The sequence below is a fragment of the Rhinolophus sinicus genome, unplaced genomic scaffold (genome assembly GCF_057876585.1).
Source record: "Rhinolophus sinicus isolate RSI-liver-muscle unplaced genomic scaffold, RSI-T2T HiC_scaffold_23, whole genome shotgun sequence".
Lineage (NCBI taxonomy): Eukaryota > Metazoa > Chordata > Mammalia > Chiroptera > Rhinolophidae > Rhinolophus > Rhinolophus sinicus.
The window spans coordinates 1,113,925-1,123,055 of NW_028290713.1; positions in this window are offsets into that span (position 1 = coordinate 1,113,925).

The window sequence follows — 9,131 nt, forward strand, 5'->3', positions numbered from 1 at the left end:
ATGTTTCCTTTATATTTCACTTGAGCTACTTCATTCTTCTCCTCTGCCTGTGCTCAAAAGGTGACTCTTGTGTTGTGTATTTTGTCCTCTTGAAGAAGACCTTTAATTGCTTTTCACTTTTGAGTAGTTGCGGTTAACTCCTAGGCTGACTAGTTGTGAAACTTGGCTCTGCCCACCACAGGGTATTCTGCTGCATGAGGGTTGACCACTTAAATGTGGTTCGATCTGTATGGGTTCCTGTGTCTGTAGAGTATTCCCTCTGGGTGTGTCACATGTAGGTCAAACCCAGTAGTACTCTTGTTTGGTCTGGAGTTGGCCTCTCAGTGTGTTGAATTTTGTGCCTCTTAAGCTGCGTCCTGGTAGGGCAGTTTCAGAAGAAAGCAAATCACCAAGCACAACAACAACAAAGAAAAAAATCAAACATTCACATGTAAAAACAACCGACAACACACACTCAACACAGGCAAAGATATCAAAGTTATAAAGACAAAAGAAAACAAAAGCAAACAAACAAAAAAAGCAGCACCTGTCTTGGCTTAAGTCCACCAAGTAATCTCCAGGTTGTCCTCTGCTGTTCCAAATAGTCCTTTCTGTATTATGCATGCAGAGACGGTCACCTGCAGCCCAAAATGACATTGGGACCAGAGAATTAGATGTGTGGGTCTGAGGGGTCTTGATGATAGTTTCTGCAAAGTCAGTGCAGTTTCTGCCCTTGCCTGCACCTATGTGCACTGAGAGTAGCACCAACAGCCCTGTGTCCCATTCTCCATAGTCTTAGAGCACTTGTTCCATGTGTGCATGTGTGTGTGTGTGTGTGTTTGTGTGTGTATGTGGCAGGTGGAGGATTTCTGAACTACTGAAAGCACAGAGCTGTGTCTGCCGTCTACTGCTGATCCTTGGGAGTGCCTCTGCAGTTGTAATTGCCCTGTCCTAAGCAGGCCAGAAAGGGTGGGGCTGGGCATGGAGGGATCTTCTCTCTCCCAGCCCAGCCATGTCACACTCTTCCCGCAAGCCAGAAATGGTGGTGGCTGAGGCTGGCGGAGTCCCTTCTCTCCTAGCCCAGCAAAAATCACACACCTCCCAGCCACTTCACTGGGTCAGAGCTGCACACGGGTCTTCCCAGAGCCTGAGTACTAAGGCTCGTCTGTAATCTGACACTACTCCTCAGTTCAGGGGCCAGTTTAAGTCTCTGGAAGGGTGGGGGTAAGATTAGAACTGTGGGGGGAGGGACCCAGGTATGGAGTTTGTGTCTTTTGTCCATCCTTGGGCCCAACTGGCTGCCTCCACAGCGGGAGAGATCAGCTGTGGAATGTAGGTACAGAGTTCACCTCCTGGCTTTTGTGTTCTCTGTTCCATCCTGGGATCCACGGTGTCTTGGCAGCTGTGGATGCTGGTGGCATTTCCACCTTCACAGATGTGGGACATGTTTCTACAGCCACAGATGTGGGCTGTGTTTCCACCGCCAAAGATCTAATATGCTGATCTGGATAATTGAGGAAACATTCCCAATTTTCACCCTTTTATTCATAGAGTCTGTATACTTTGCATGTGTGACTCCATTGTGGTCAGAGAATCTCTCGTGACTTCAAATTCTGTGTTACATCACCTGCTAAGGGGTGGCTGAGAGTGACTTCCATCGAGAATTTCAGTGTTTTTGACAAATAGAATATGGAGAATTACAATATATACTGAGCTTGATTCTAAGCCCACACACAAAGAAAGTGGACCCTCCTTTCTTTATCAGGTAATTCCTGGGGAACCTGACCTATACTGAATTACATCCAACCTTCTGAAAGCAGCCGGTTGATGGCACTTATCAGGGAATTCAGATGGCAGACTGATGGAGACCATCCTGCCTGTCAGAACTGACAGGGAACTATGCAAATGTGTCTCCTTCCTCTCCATGTACCAACAGTCCCAAACGCTACTCAGAAAATGATAAGGACAATCAAGAAACTGATGCCCAAAATTGCTAAGCATGATAAGTGTTTCTTGTTGAAAATCACCACCAGAGACTAGAAGACCTGATCTGCTTGTATCAGAAGCTCACATTTATCTGGTAACACTACTTGATGGGGCACTACTTGTAGACAGTGCTCACACCAAGTGCAAGGTACTTCTTGCTCCTCTTTGAAGTGGCCAGGTGATTCCTGGCAAGTCATTTTCGCTGGGTCCAAAGGTCTTTGTGATATGAGAAGATGGCTCTATGGAGCACAGAGATGCTGAAGGCTCACTCAGGGCTCAAAGTGGAAGGACTGTCCTGGATAGGTATCTGTGCAGTAAATGGTCCAAGACACCTCTGTGGCTGTGGCCTCCTAAAGAGGTGATGACGATGTCAGAGTTGTTTTATTTGTGACACATGCGGATACTGATATGTAATTGGCCACACAACTGCTGGGCTCAGATTAAAGTTCCAGTGCTGGGCATACTACAGAGTAGTAGTCTGTGATGAGAGCAATTTCTGTGGCTCTGCTCAGGCTGTTCTTTCCTCCTGACTCACTCAGCAACCGACACTGCTGAGAGGTTCTCTGTTGACAGACCCAACTGAGAATGCAACGTACCAGAATTTTCATCTTCGCCTTTCAGGATGGTGAAAAGTACACTTCTGATATTGAAGCCACAAAGTCTATAACATTTTGCTTTGAAACCAGGCAAAATGTTCCCTCCTTGATCAAGGAGGGAAAATCGAAAGCAAAATGAGAGAATATGCTACTCCTTCAAGAATGCTGTGATCAACGAAAGAGAAAAGATCACATGTGCGTTGACGATGTGCTGAGAAGAACAGAATGCTCACATGTCTCTGCAGGATACATAGTATGATATAACTACCATGGAAAAGAGTTCGCTATTTGTCCAGTATATTGAAAATGAAAATATCACATGACCATTGATATACACACAATAGTTTTTAAAATGGATGCCCAGAAACTCCTAAACAGAATTCAGAACTGCACTGTAGATAATGGCAAAAATGTAGAGACAGAATATCAGATCAACTGATGAATTCATTAGCGAAGGTGATATATGTATAAAATGAAACAAGATACACTCATTTAGGTGACAGAAGCCCTGATAGTGGCCACAGTAAGAAAGTATCTAGAGAAATAGGCAAAAGAAAGAAGCTAGCATCCTGAGCCCACATACACTGTGTCTCCATTCCTATAACAAGGACAAAGTCAAATTCATAGGGAAAGAAGGCAGGTCAGTGTTTGACAGAGCACAAGGTATGCGGCAACATGGCTTGGGTTTCTATTGATTGATTGTAATAAGAAAAATGGTATCAGACAGCAAGGATTGAGGAAAGCACAATGTTGTTGGCATATTACAAAAGTGAATTGTATTTTTAAAGGTTCCAATGCAAACTTTTAGTGTGAATTTTACTAAAACATTGTAAGGGATATTCCCAGTAGGGAACCTCTCCAAAACCACAAGTCCTCTAATGTTGTGATGGACCTGCGCCCTAGACCCTTTGGGATAAATGAGAAAGCTCCTCAGTTCTAAAACAAAGACTGCCAGTGAAATTAAGTTCCCAATATGAGATGTGCCCTTGGTAGCTATAAGTGTGGTTGTGGATATTTGCCTGATGGAGTATATTACCGATTTACAGAAAGAACACTGATTTTGCAAAAGAGTTTTCACAGATTGTGTTCACTGAGAATTGAAAGGGAGAGAATCATAACATATTGAAAGAAGTCTCTGAAACAGATTGTGATGGACCTCCTCACCTGTCAGTATAGACATATCCTTTGAGTGGAAAGGAAGTATTTGTCATAGAGCCGGGGCAAAGCCTGTTGTCTATTGTGTGGTTCAAGCCTGGACTATCCTAAAGGACCTGGATTTAGACTCAGATTCCTGCAGATCTGATGTGCCCCTCCCATTCTCTTCCTTGTTACTGATGGCCTCCTGCGGCAACCTATTTGTTTCATCTTTTATATTTTGCACATGTTGTGTGTGTCACTTTAATACTATGATCTTCATAATTGAGGAACATTCCCAATTCTCACCCTTTTACTCTTAGAGTCTGTACATTTTGCATGTGTGACTCCACGTGTGGTCAGTGAAACTATCGTGACATCCAGTCTTTGTTATTTCACCTGCTAAGGGGATGCAGAGGGTATGTTCCGCAGATAAATTCATTGTGTTTGTCAAGTAGAATATGCAGAACTACATTACACACTGAGCCAACTACAGAGCCCACACACAAAGAAAGTGGACCTTCCTTTCTTTCTTAGGTAATACCTGGTGAACATGACCTTTGAATTACACCCAACACTCTGAAATAAGCAGGTGGATAGGCCATTATCAATGAATTCAGATGGCAGACCCATGGAGCCCATCATGCCTGTCAGAACAGACTGAGCACCATTCAAATGTGTATCCTTTCTCTCCATGTACCAACACTTCCTTGATACTACTAAACAAATAATGAGGACAATTAAGGACATGATGCCCCAATTTGCTATGTTGATTAAGTGTTACTTGTTGAAAACACCCATCAGAGACTAGAAGACCTGATCTGCTTCTATCTGGGGTTCATATTCATCCTATAACTCACTTTGATGTGGCACATACTGGAGTATGCGCTCCTACCTACTGCAGCCAGATTTGGCTCTACTTTGAAGTGGAAGGTTATTTCTGTCAAGTCATTAGTGCTGAGCCCACGGTCCTCTGTAATATTACAAACAATGCTCTACGGAGCACAGAGAATGGTGAAGTCACATTCAGGGTTTAAAGTGGAAGGACTTTCCATGATGAATCTCAGGGCCAAATGGTCCAACGCACCTCTGTGACTATGTCCTCCTTGAGAATGGATGATGATATCACAGTTCTATTTTTGTGACACAAGGGATACTGATATGTGATTGGTGAAATGGTTAATGGGCATGGATTACAGCTCCAGTGCTGGGCAGACAACCAAATGTGAGTCTGTGAGGATAGAAAATTATGTGGCTCTTCTTGGGCTATTCCTTCCTACTGACTACTTCAGCATAAGACCCTGCTGAGCAGTTCCCTGTTGACAAACCCTCCTGAGAAAGCAACGTTCTGGCATCTTCATCTTGGATTTTCAGGATAGTGAAAAATACACTTCTGTTATTGAAGTTACAGAATCTATAACGTTTTGCTATGAAAATCAGACACTATCTGTCAGGGAGGGAAAATCCAAAGCACAATGAGACAATATGCTACTCTTCCAAGAATGCCATATTCAACCAAAGAATAAAGATTGCGTGTGCGTTGACAATGTGATGTGGAAGAACTAGAACGTGCACATGTCTATGCTGGATAAATTCAATGATATAGCTACCAAGTAAAACTGTTAGCTATTTGTCAAGGATGTTGAGAATGAAAAAAATCACATGACCATCGATATATACACAATAGTGTTTAAAATGGATGCCTGGAAACTCCTAAACAGAATCAGATCTGCACTGTAGATAATAGCAAAAATGTAGAAACACAATATGACATCAACTGATGAATGCATTAGAGAAGGTGGTATATGTATAAAATGAAACCAGGCAAAGTAATAAAGGTGACAGGAGTCCTGATGCTGGCCACTGCAAGAAGGTATTTTGAGAAACTGGCAAGAGAAAGAAGCTACTAGCATCTCAAGACGACATATGCTGTCTATCCATTAAGATAACAGAAGGAAAATGTCAAATTCATAGGGAAAGCAGCCAGGTCATTGTTTGCCAGGGAGCAAGGTGTGGGGCAGCGTCGATGGGAATTGAAAGTTGCAAGGCTAGTGTTTCTATTGATTGCTTGTAAACACAATAAATGTTACTAGACAGCAAGGATTGAGGAAAGCACAATTACTGTTGGCATATTATAAAACGGAATTGTATTTTTTTAAAGGCTTCAATGGCAAACTTGTGTGAATTTTATCAAAACAATGTAAGGGATATTCCCAGTAGTGATACTCTCCTAAACCACAAGTCCTCTAATTTTGTGATGGCCCTGCCTCCTAGACACTTTAACCTACATGGATAACTGCTCAACTCAAAAACAAACACTGCCAGTAAAATTTAGGTCCAAATGGGAGAAGTGGCCTTTCTAGAAATAAGTGTGGTAGTGGATATTTGCCGGATGGAGTAGATTAACTTTTTACAGAGAGAGCACTGATTTTGTAAAGGAGTTTTTACAGATTTCATTCACTGTGAATTGAAAGGGAGATAATCATTACACATTGAAAGTTATCTCTGAAACAAAATGTGATGGGCCTCCTCACCTGTGAGTATACATATTGCCATCAAGTGGAAAGTAGGGATTGGTCAGAGAGCCGGGGTAACAGCTGTGATCTCTTGCTGGTTCAACCCTGAAGGACTGGAGTCTAAATCATGTTAAAACTCGGATTGCTGCAGATCTGCTGTGCCTCTTCCTTTCTCTTCCATGTTACTGAGGGCCTCCTATGGTATACATCTCTGTTCCAAATTTTGTTTTTTGCATAGGTTGTGTGCATTGCACTAATACTCTGATCTTCATAATTCCAGAAACATTCCCAATTTTCACCCTTTTACTCATAGAGTCTGTATATTTTGCATGTGGAACGCCATGTGTGGTCAGAGAATCTAACATGACGTCCTCTTTTTGTTAAGTCTCAGGCTAAGGGGTGTCAGAGAGTGTCTTTCCCCAGAGAAATCTTTGACAATAGAATATGGAGAACTACAGTATATAGCGAGCTAGCTAATAGCCAACACACAATGAAAGTGGATCTTCCTTTCTTTCTTTGGTAATTCCAGGAGAACCTGACCTCTACTGAATTACATCTAACCTTTGAAATCAGTGGGTTTATAGGCAGGTATCAGGGAATTCAGATGGCAGGCCCTTTGAGGCCATCCTGCCTGTCAGAACTGACAGAGCACCGTGCAAATGTGTATCCTTTATCTCTGTGTAACTTGACACTCCTCAGAAAACGATGAGGACAATAAAGTACCCGATGCCCCAACTTGCTAGGTTTGGTAAGTGGTTCTTGTTGAAAATCTCCATCAGAGACTAGAAGAACCTATCTGCTTCTATCTGTGGCTACATTCATCTGGTAACACTCTTTGATGTGGCACTTTCTGGAATAGGTGCTCACACCAACTACATGTCAGTTCTTCCTCCTCTTAGAAGTGGCAAGGTGATTCCTGGCATGCCATTATGGATGGGCCCACAGACCTCTATATTATGAGAAAGAAGCCTGTACTGAGCACAGAGAAAGATGAAGTCTCACTCAGTACTCTAAGAGGAAGGGCAGTCCTGGATAAGTCTCTGAGCAGCAAATTGTCCAAAGAACCATTGTTGCTATGCCTCATAGAGAGGGGAGGATGATTTCACATTTGACTTTTTGTGTCACCTGAGGATACTGATATGTGATTGGCCATGTGGCTGCTGGGCACGGAGTACATCTCCAGTGCTTGGCAGACAACAGAGTGTGAGTCTGTGAGGAGAGCAACTTCTGTGTCTCTGCTCGGCTGTTCCTTCCTCCTGATGCCCTCAGCATCAGACAATGCTGAGCAGTTTCCTGTTGAACGACTCTCCTGTGAAAACAACGTTCTGGCACCTTCATCTTGGATTTTCAGGATAGTGAATACACTTCTGTCATTGAAGCCACACAGTCTATAATATTTTGTTGTGAAAATTGGACAATTTACCAGTCTTGAAGGGAAAATCGAAACATAATGAGACAATGTGCTACTCTATCAAGAATGCTGTGATCAACCAAGGAGAAAAGATCACATGTGCATTGACTATGTAATGTGGAAGAACTGGAATGATCACAGGTCTCTCTGGATACACAGAATGATACAGCTACCGTGGAAAACAGTTCACTATTTCCCCAGAATGATCATAAAGAAAATATCACGTGACCATTTATATATATATATATATATATATATATATATATATATATATATATATATATATATATATATATATATATTTAAAACGGATGCCCAGAAACTCCTAAACACAATTCAGAACTGCACTGTAGATAATGGCAAATTTCTAGAGACACAATATCTGGTCAACTGATGAATGCATTAGCAAAGAAGGTATATGTATAAAATAAAACAAGATACAGTCATAAAGGTGACAGAATTCCTGATACTGCCAACAGCAAGAAAGCATCTTGATAAATTAGCAAGCAAAAGAAGCTAGCACCCCAAGCACACATACGCTGTCTCTCCCTTAAGATAATAGAATGACCATGTCAAATTTATAGGGAAAGATGGCAGGTCAGTGTTTGCCATGGCACAAGGTGTAGGTTAGCTTGTATGGAAGTGAAAGTTGTATCTCTCAGGTTTCTGTTGACTGCTTGTAATTAGAAAAATGGTATTAGATAGCAAGGATTGTGGAAAGGACAATGCTGGTGGCATATTGCAAAACTGAACTGTATTTTGTAAAGGTTTCAATGGCAAACTGGGGGTATGCATTTTACCAAAACAATGTAAGGGATATTCCCAGTAGGATTCCTCTCATAAACCAGAAGTCCACTAATGTAATGGCCCTAACACCTAGAACAGTTGGGCTACATGAGAAAGCTCCTCAGTTATAAAAACAATCACTGCCAGTGAAATTTAGGTCCCGGTGGGAGAAGTGCACTTGCTAGAAATAAGTGTGATGGTGGATACATGTCTGAAGGAGTAGTGTGTTGTTTTGAAGAGATAGCATTGATTTTGGACAGGAGTATTCACAGATTTCATTCACTGTGAATTGAAAGGGAAGAACCATTACACATTGAAAAAAGTCTCTGAAACAATCGTGATGGGCCGCCTCACCTGCGAGAATAGATATTTCCTTCGAGTGGAAAGGAAAGATTGGTCACAGAGCCAGAGCAATGGCTGTGGTCTCTTGCGGGGTATTAGCCAGGGCTATCCTGAAGGACCTGGAGTCTAAATCAGGCTAAAACTCGGGTTACTGTGGATCTGCTGTGCCTCTCCCATTCTCTTTCATGTTACTGATAACCTCCTATGGCATGTCTATCTGCTTCATCTTTTACATTTTGTCCATGATGTGTGCGTTACTTTAATACTCTGATCTTCATAATTGAGAAAACAGTCCAAATTTTCACACTCTTACTCATAGAGTCTGTAATTTTTGAATGTGGGACTCAATGTAGTGAATCTATCATGACTAGCAAACCTTTG